This window comes from Silene latifolia, chromosome 1, assembly GCF_048544455.1.
Source record: "Silene latifolia isolate original U9 population chromosome 1, ASM4854445v1, whole genome shotgun sequence".
Lineage (NCBI taxonomy): Eukaryota > Viridiplantae > Streptophyta > Magnoliopsida > Caryophyllales > Caryophyllaceae > Silene > Silene latifolia.
This window is the reverse complement of record NC_133526.1, coordinates 180,211,954-180,221,504: the sequence shown is the minus strand read 5'-3', so window position 1 is coordinate 180,221,504 and position 9,551 is coordinate 180,211,954. Positions and strand designations below refer to the sequence as shown.

General features: G+C 41.0%; 1 non-coding gene across 1 annotated transcript; it reads right to left on the bottom strand.

Moving 5' to 3' along the window:
• Nucleotides 1-5,021: 5,021 nt before the first annotated feature.
• On the bottom strand, nucleotides 5,022-5,128 carry LOC141618373 (small nucleolar RNA R71). The gene has a single exon (XR_012531375.1). It is a non-coding gene; the product is annotated as a small nucleolar RNA R71 (small nucleolar RNA).
• Nucleotides 5,129-9,551: the final 4,423 nt, after the last annotated feature.

The window sequence follows — 9,551 nt, the reverse complement described above, 5'->3', positions numbered from 1 at the left end:
ACAATTGTGACAATGCCTGCCATATTTGATGCAATCTGACTCCATTGTTGTCCATTAATACCCTAGACGCGTAATCTTTTTTGCCATCATAGGTCCACTCATGTGAGGACCGCATTCTCCATCATGAACTTCCTTCATCATTCTCCGTGCCTGTGAATGATCAAGGTAACGCAAGGGGACACCAAGTGGTGTTCTTTTGTACAACTCTTCCTGAAAGAGGAGGTATTGAGAGGCAAGTAGGCATATGGCGCGTTGTCCCCTCTTATCCATATCCAGTGGATATGTACAATTGAGCTTGAAATTTAGAATGGCCTGGAACCAAGGTTCTCTGGGTTTTCCTCTTCATCTCTAAGGAAGTGTACATAGGCTGGCTCTGACCGCCGTTCGATTTATAAAGTCATTTCAATCATGTCGTCTGGTATATTAATCAAGGATGCGAGTTTTGCAAGAGCGTCTACAAACTGATTTTCTTCGCGAGGCAGGTGTAGATAAGAAACCTGATCGAAGAATTGAGCAATCTGATCTATCCTAGCCTAGGGTGCTAGACTTTCGCTTCGGATTTTCCATGATCCAGTGATTTGGTTAATGATCAAGGATGAGTCCCCATGAACTCGAAGATTCTTGATGCCTAAACTTACTGCTGCTTGTAGACCAATGAGGCAAGCTTCATACTCTGCTGCATTATTTGTCACCTCGAAGTCGAGTTTGACAGAAAGTGGTGTATGCTCGCCTTCAGGAGAAATGAGCAACACTCCTATTTTGAATCCTCTCAAATTGGATGCCCCACCAAAGTATAATATTCCAAGAATCTATATTGGTTTGTAAAATATCCTCATCTGGAAATGACCACATGTCTGTTGCTTGCGTATCGTTGATAGGTTATCTGCGAAGAATTCAGCCATGACACATCCCTTTATGACTTTCAAAGGTACGTATTTGAGATTGAACTCTAAAAGCATTAAGGTCCATCTTGCCAAGCGTCTGTTGATGAGGACGGGTTTCTCGAAGAAGTATTTGACGGGATCCATTTTAAAATACACTTTGATCGAGTAGCTAAGCATGTAATGGCGCAGCTTCTTTGTTGCCCATACAAGAGCGAGGCATGTCTTCTCGAGAGGTGTATACTTACTCTCGTACTCCAAGAACTTCTTACTAAGGTAGTAGATAGCTCTTTCTTCTTTTCCAACAGTCTGCGCGAGCATAGCCCCCATGGCTGTTTCAGTAACTATCAGATATAAACGAAGAGGTTGATGTGGTTGGGGAGGCATTAACACTGGTGGCTTGGCCAATATCTCATTTATCTTGTCAAATGCCTTTTGACAGTCATCGTCCCATATGGTATGGTCCGTTTTCTTGAGCTTTTTGAAGATAGGCTTGCAAATCATAGTGAGTTTTGATATGAATCGACTTATGTACTGCACTTTGCCCAGGAATCCTCTAACCTCTCTCTCTATTTGGGGTTGTGGCATCTCGATTAAGGTTTTGATCTTGGATGGATCAATTTCTACTCCCGTCTGGCTGACAACGTATCCCAGAAGCTTGCCTGACGTTACTCCGAATGCACATTTCTGAGGATTGAGCCTCATGTTGTACTTGCGCAATCAGAGGAAGAATTTGCGAAAGTTATCGATGTGCCCTTTCCTATCCTTAGATTTGACGATCATGTCATCAACGTACACCTTTACTTATTTATGCATCATGTCATGTAGCAAAGTAGTCGCAGTGCGTTGGTATGTAGCCCAAGCGTTGATTAGCCCGAATGACATAACAATATAGCAGTATGTGCCCCACTGAGTGATGAAGGCTGTCTTGTGCATATCCTCTCTGGCCATTTTGATTTGGTTATACCCTGCATACCCATCCATGAATGATAACAACGTGTGGTCTGCTGTATTATCTACCAATCTGTCGATGTGTGGTAGAGAGAAGTCGTCTTTAGGACTCGCTTTGTTCAAGTCTCTGAAATCAACACAAACTCGGATTCGCCCATCCTTTTTGGGTACGGGGACTATATTAGCCACCCAGTCTGAATACTCGGAAACTTTGATGATTCCGGCTTTGAATTGCTTATCGACTTCGTCTTTAATCTTAAGAGCCCACTCTGTTCTCATCCGACGAAGCTTTTGTTTTACAGGTTTGAACCTGGCTTAATTGGAATATGATTTTCTGCAATATCCCTCTCGATCCCTGGCATGTCCTTGTAAGACCAAGTGAAGACGTCTTTGAACTCGTGTAGGATGTCGATGAAATTGGCCCTTTCAGTTGGGTCTAGGGTCATCCCTATCCCAAGTTCTTGGGGTTCTAATTCCGTTCCTACGTTGATAGGTTCGGTGTTTTCTATAACTGGTGCCCCTTCCCCCTCTTCTAGTATTTCTTTAATTATATAGGGAGGTAATTCGATTGAGTCTGGGTCAGGATCATCCTCATTATCATCATAAATAGAATTGCACTCAGAATAACAGAAGGAGTAAGCAGAATCAGATTTATTCATATTAAAGTTTGAAAACAACTGAAACAAAGAAGGCATCTGCGCAGTAGTCAGTGCCGGTAAAGGGACAGTTGTTGGGACATTGATGTGACCATAATTAGCGCATATTTAGTCCTTGAATTAGCCTTGTTCCCATGCTTTTTAGTGCATATTTGGGTCATTTATTGTCTTTAGTTATTTGTTTTGCATATTCTTTGAGGTTTTGTGTCCTTGGTAGGAAAGGAGTGCAAACCTTGCATTTTCATGGCAAAATGAGACTAAATTGATTGAATTCAATGACCAAGCATCAAGGAGAGACAAGATTAGAAGGCCTTTGTACATACTATAGTAGACGGGCAATGATGAGGAAAGATCCTTGTATCCCCGAGGAAATCCCCAAGGATTTTATGAAGAAAAGGGAAGAAAAGAAGAAGAAACAAGTCTGAGCCGCAATCCGTGCGGATTGTCAAGAAGACGCCCGTCCCCAGCACCACAATCCGTGCGTCTTCCATACAAGACGCCCGGGCAGCAGCACCCAGAAGACGTCCATCTTCTCCCAAAGACGCCCGGGCAGAGACTCACGAATCCGGCCGTCCCGAGCCTAAGACGCACGGATTCCAAGGCAGCGCAAATTCGTTTCTTCAAGCTTCAAGAAAGATGCCCATCCTTCAGAAAATACCGGCGTTTCCTTAAGTAGGGACTTAATCGTCATTTAAGCCCTTAGTTAACCCTAATGCATCCACCTAATTTCCACTATAAATACCCCATTAGTCTAATTGGAAGAGCATGTTCTTCTTATCAATTCTTAGAGTAGTTAATATCAATCAAATCTCTCTTTAGTTTTGTAATCAACAATTAATCAAGTTTTAATACAAGTTTTATTTCCTTAATCTCTCTTTTGTTCATCCTTTATTTTGGGTAATTGAAGATTATTTGGGTTATTATTGGGAGATTGACAACCTCTCAATCAAGCATCAAGTACTTCTTTTATTCTTTGCTTTATTGGAATCATTAGTAGGTATAATCCTCTTAATCCCTTTTTAATTATTGTTAATTACTTTCATTTATTCATCATGTTTTACTTTGTTGGTATGATTGACAACCTTGCTAGCATGATCAACATGATAATGAGTGAGTAGTCACCTAGCTAGGGTTAATGGGTAATTAGGGGAAACCAACATGGGGAATGATTCATGCTTAAATTAATATGCTTTCATGGTTTATTTGCTTGCTTGTTTTGATCTCAACTCATGCACATGTTATGTTTGATGAAATGCGAGCCTATGAATCCCTGCATTTTTTACCCATCACCTACCTTTTCAATGACACTTGTAAGACATAAACCAACTCGAGTCTCATTAGACCATGCATGTTGTTGAGTAGGGAAGACTAAGTCGACTTGTAGGTGTTGTACAATCTAATCGATTCGGCTCCGGGACCCAAACTTTCCTAGGATTGTAAGATATAACCCAACTCAATCCATCACAATAATAATTGCTTGCTTATAATTTGAGAACATGTTTGTATGATCAATTCCCATGAATCCCCTATGACCCCATGACACCCTAGTGCTTTTTATCAATTGTTTACAACCCTTTTAGCTCATCTTGCTTGTTTATTTTCATTGCTATTTAGTTTAGTGACCTTCTACATCAACCCAAATTGAGACACCCCTAAGACACCACTAGTCTCAATAGAAATCTCATCTCAATTCCCGTCCCTTGGGATCCGACCTTTACTTGCCTCTTTACTAATTGTAGAGTGTTTGTGAAGATATAAATTGTGTTTTGGTCTAGGTGCTCCTAACGACAAGTTACCGAAAAGATTTAGTCCGACCAAAAATGGCGCCGTTGCCGGGGACGGTGTTAACTTGATTTAGATTTTCTTATATTGTTATTAGTTGTGTCTTTCTTTGCCTTGAGGAAGTAAAACTCCTCAAGGTTTGTTCTAATTGTTTTCGAGTTGTTTGATATTTTGCATGTCTAGAAGGTCACAAGGTGATTTGTTACCTTTTGATCGTGAAATTGAAAGAACTTTGACAACTAATAAAAGACTTGCTAGGAGAAATTTGAGAGGTATTAGTGAGGTTGTAGATATTCAACCAACTATTGAGTTCATCAACCCTTTTGCAAGAGAAGGTGAGGAGAACCCAACACAAAATACAACACAAAATCAACCCACAATGCCTAAGTTTTCATCACATTCCGTACCCACCGAGGAGAACCTACCCAATGGTACTCCCACACCACAACATCTAACCGAAAATTTTATTGCTAAATCCGCATTTATCCAATTAGTCGAAAGGAGCCAATTTGGGGGGATGCCTAGTGAAGACCCTCATTCTCATATGGAGACCTTTTGTGACTATTGTGATGCGATTTCTCAAACCGGTGTAACTCAAGACCAAATTCGATGGGTCTTATTTCCTTTTTCTCTAATTGGCACCGCGAAACAATGGTTGAAGGGCCTTGATAAGGCCACTCTTGGAATTGATTCTTGGAAGAAGTTAGCTCTAGCTTTCTACAAAAAATTCTACCCACCGGAAAAGACTAACATGCTAAGAGCTCAAATTACGGGTTTTAAGCAAAGGGATGAAGAATCTTTGTATGAAGCTTGGGAGCAATTCAAAGGAATTTGTCGCTCATGTCCTCATCATGGACTTAGCGAGTGGTTCTTGGTACAACAATTTTGGAACGGTCTATATGAAGATTCAAGGAACATTCTCAACATGGGATCAAATGGAATGTTCACCGAAGTTGATGACAATCAAACTTGGAACAAAATTGAGGAAATGGCGGTCCATAACTCACAATATAGTAGACCTCGCAAGGCTACTAGAGGAGGAAAGCATGAAGTGGACTCCGTTACTCAATTGGGTGCTCAACTTAGTGCTCACATTGATACCATCAATTTGAAGTTTGAAAAAGCTATGGCTAGACTTGAAGAAGCCTCAAAATCACCAAAGCATCATGTTAATGCCATGACGGCATCTTCATCAATCCCAAGTGGGATATGTGAGAATTGTGGAACTTTGGGACATGACCAAAGTGAATGTATGGGAACAAATGAACAAGTGAATGCTTTCCAAGCATACACGAGTGGTACCCCTTATTCCAACTATTAAAATGAAAACACCAAATTCCATCCAAATCTCTCATACAAAAGCCAAAATGTTCAAAACCCTCAAACAACATACACCCCACCTCCCATGAGAAACCAAAATCAAAGACCCTTTTACAACCAAAACCAAGGTTACCAAAATCAATCTCCATACAATCAACAAAATGACCAAGGTTTTGATGTTCAAAAAGCGGTCCTCCAAATGCAAAAGAATCAACAAGAATTTTTCACTCAAATGCAAAAAGATAGTCAAGCAAAGGAAACCACCATCAACAACATTCTAGCTCACACCAAAATGTTGGAAACCCAATTGACTCAACTAGCATCTTCAAGCTCACAAAGACAAAAGGGGCAATTACCACCTCAAAGTAATCCCCCAAGACATGAAACGGTTAGTGCCATTCATTTGAGAAGTGGTACAAGGTATGAAGCACCGAAGAAGCAAGTTGAGGATGAAGTTGTGGAAGCTAGTGATAAGGAAGAAATTGTGCAAAACTCCAAGGATGGAGAATCATCAAAAGAATAAATTTCAAAGAAAAATGAAGACAAGGTCAAGGAGAAGGAGCCCATTGTGATTAGACTTCCTTTTCCAAGTCGTCAAGCCAAGCCCAAATTTGATGACCAACTTGGAAAATTTATGGAAATTGTGAAGAATTTGGAAGTCTCAATTCCTTTCACGGAATTAATCAATCACGTGCCGGCCTATGCGAAATACATGAAAGACATCCTCACAAAGAAGAAGTCGATCCGGAAGCTTGAGAATATCGTCTTCACTAAGGTGAGTAGTGCAATACTTCAAGGGAGTTCACCTCCAAAACTCAAGGATCTGGGAAGCTTCTCAATACCGTGTACCATTGGCGACACCACGATCAACAAAGCCTTATGTGATCTAGGGGCTAGTGTGAGTGTTATGCCGTACTCGGTGAGTAAAAGGTTGAGGATGGGAGAGCTTAAATGCACCAATATTACACTCCAAATGGCCGATAGATCGACGAAGACACCATTAGGGATATGGGAAGATGTTCCCATACGATTTGGAAAGTGTTTCATCCCGGTGGACTTTGTCATTGTTGATATGGAAGAAGATTCCAACATTCCAATCATTCTAGGAAGACCTTTCTTACACACCGCGGGTGCGGTGATTGATGTAAAACATGGAGAGCTCACTCTAGAAGTGGGAGATGAGAGTATAACTTTTAATCTTGACAAGACTATGAGAGCTCCCCGTTTACATGAACCGTGTTTTATGATCGATCATTATAGTCGGAAGGATGATAGGAAGAAGTCGGAACTCCAATGGAAGAAGAAAATTGAAGATGCTCCATTCAAAGAGCAAGTGAATCGTAACAAAGAGAGCTTGCAAAGCTCACCAAAGTCAAGCAATGAAGAGGATGGCCTTATTGGCCAAGGAAAGAAAATGGGAGAGTTATCTCCATCAAATCAAGAGATTTTCAATGATCAACTTAATGAAGTTTGTGGTCTTTGGGACGACGAATTTGAAGGGATTTTCAATCCCTATATTGGTAATGCTATCGATCAAGACCGACAACAAGGGCAAAGGTCTATTGAAGACCTTTATCATGACAATGAACAAGCTTTTGATTACTTTTTCAAGGTGTTGAGCAACATCAACAACACCTTGGACATGCCCCCTTGACATCTCATCAAGAATGAGAGTTTGGTGGAGTCCTCCCTAAACCACCATTTGTAAATATTTCTAACTCCCTAACTCGCATTTCAATTCTTAATTTGTATTTTTGTTATTTTTGGATTTTTATGCTTTGATCAAGATAATTATCATTTTTGAGGGAAGTGAGGGAGGGACTAATAATTTCAATTGATGTGTAGTGCTTTAGCTTAGTCTGGGGATAACAATTGCCTAGGCTATCCATGCCTTAGTAGTGCCCCCACAATGAAGAACACGAGATATGAAGAAGAATGAAAAATGACAAGGGATATACAAGTACACGGATGGAACTGAATCCGGGTAAAAGAGGTCGAATCCGAGCGGTTTCAGGAGAATCCGCCCGTCTTCAGGCAATCCGGGCATATTGGGCAGAAGACGCCCGTCCTTCTGAGCTGAATTTCTAAAATTTCCGGACTGATAGCAAATCCGGGGGTCCTGCAATAGAATCCGCCCGACTTCAAAAAGACGCCCGTCCTAAAGGGAAGACGCCCGTCTTTTTGGCTGAGAAAAACAAGAAAAATCTCTGGAAAGGAATCCGCCCGTCTTCACTGAAAGACGCCCGTCCCGCACTTTCAAATCCGCCCGTCTTTGTTCGAATCCGCCCGTCTTTAGGCGAGAATTCCTGAAGCCCATCCAGGCAGAATCCGGCCGTCCCGAAGGAAAGCCGCCCGTCTTCCCCCTGCATTTCAAATTTTTCGGGTTTATTATAAACCCCCTCCCACATTCATTTCTTCATTTCTTCATTCAAAACACTACCCATAAACCCCATAACTCCAAAACCCTCATCCTCTCCATCACAAAAACAAGATTTCCTCAACAACATTCACCAAAATCAAATCAAAACATCCTTTTAACAACAAATCAATCACTCCTCTTTCAACAAAAATCAAAACCAAGCACAAAATCTTCAACCTTTGAGTCGATTTTTGAATTCATAAAGGCAAAACCTTTCATCTTTAAATCGATTTGGGTACACTAAAAATTGAAGATTTTCACTCTTTTCTTGGTTTATTCATCAATGGCAAGAACAAAGGGAGCAACAAAAGCAACAAAGGCAAAGGCACCAAAGGCAAAGGCACTCTCATCAAGACAAAAGAGTCTTCAAGCAAAGAAAGCATTGGCTATGGTGGTAGCTAACCCAAACTTGGAAATGCAACAAGAACAACCTCCCATGGAAGCAACAACATCTACTACTCCGGAAATTGCTGAACTTTCGAATTATCCGGAGGTAATTTTCATTTCCAAATCCCATAGGGACACTTTTTCCAAGTTTGCTAGAAAATCATTTCTATCCACCAAGTTTATTTGTGAAGATGCCTTAGATAATTTGGGTGTCCTTGAGCAAACTAGAGCCTTCTTTAAAGCCATGGGGTTGGAAAAATTGTTTGAATCAAAAGAATTGACATACCCCTCCCTTACCTTAGAATTTTTGAGTTCTTTGAAAGTTAACAAGGTTGAGACTATGGAGACCATCGAGTTTCGCCTAGCTAATGTTAGTAGGCGCATCTCCTTTGAGTAAATGGGTAAAGCTTTGGGTCTTAGCGATTCACCGAGTTATTTTAAGAATGTTGGCAAGTATGACCCCGACCCTCTTTGGGAGGCGATTTCCAGAAGGAAATTTGAGAACTTTCATGCTAGTCGCGCTCTATTAGTCTACCATCCGGGCATTAGAGTGTGGCACAAGGTCATAGGGAACACCATCATTGCAAGAAAAGACACCAACCATTTCACCAAACTCGATTTTGTTCTTCTTGAGTCGGCCTTGAACATTGGAAGGGAATTCACCAAGCCTTTCAATTCTCTAAGGCTTTTGGTGGATAGATGGCTAAACATTGATTGTGGGAAGCAAGGCACTACCGTCATTGTGAATGGAGGGCTAGTCACTATTTTAGCTAAATACTTTGATCCGAACTTCAACAAGGATAACAAGTATGTTGCGAAAAAGGGTGGTCATCTCATTGATATTGAAACTATGATAAACAAGTACAAGTGGGTCTCTCATAACCCTCTTGACACCAAGTATGGATGGCTCACTAGTGAGGCTAGATCTTTTACTTTGCCTTCGAAGATTTGTCGTTTAAGTGTCCACCGGACCAACTATCTACTTCCCCTTTCAAAAGAGGCCGAATACATTATCCGACAACAAAAGGGTGAAATTGAAATGCCCTCCTCTTCCATTGTCACACCACCCTATCCTTTCGAGTACCAAGAGTTCAAACCCGAAGGTATTGAAGCAAGAAATGATTATATGACTCTTCTTATGCAAGAGATGCACAA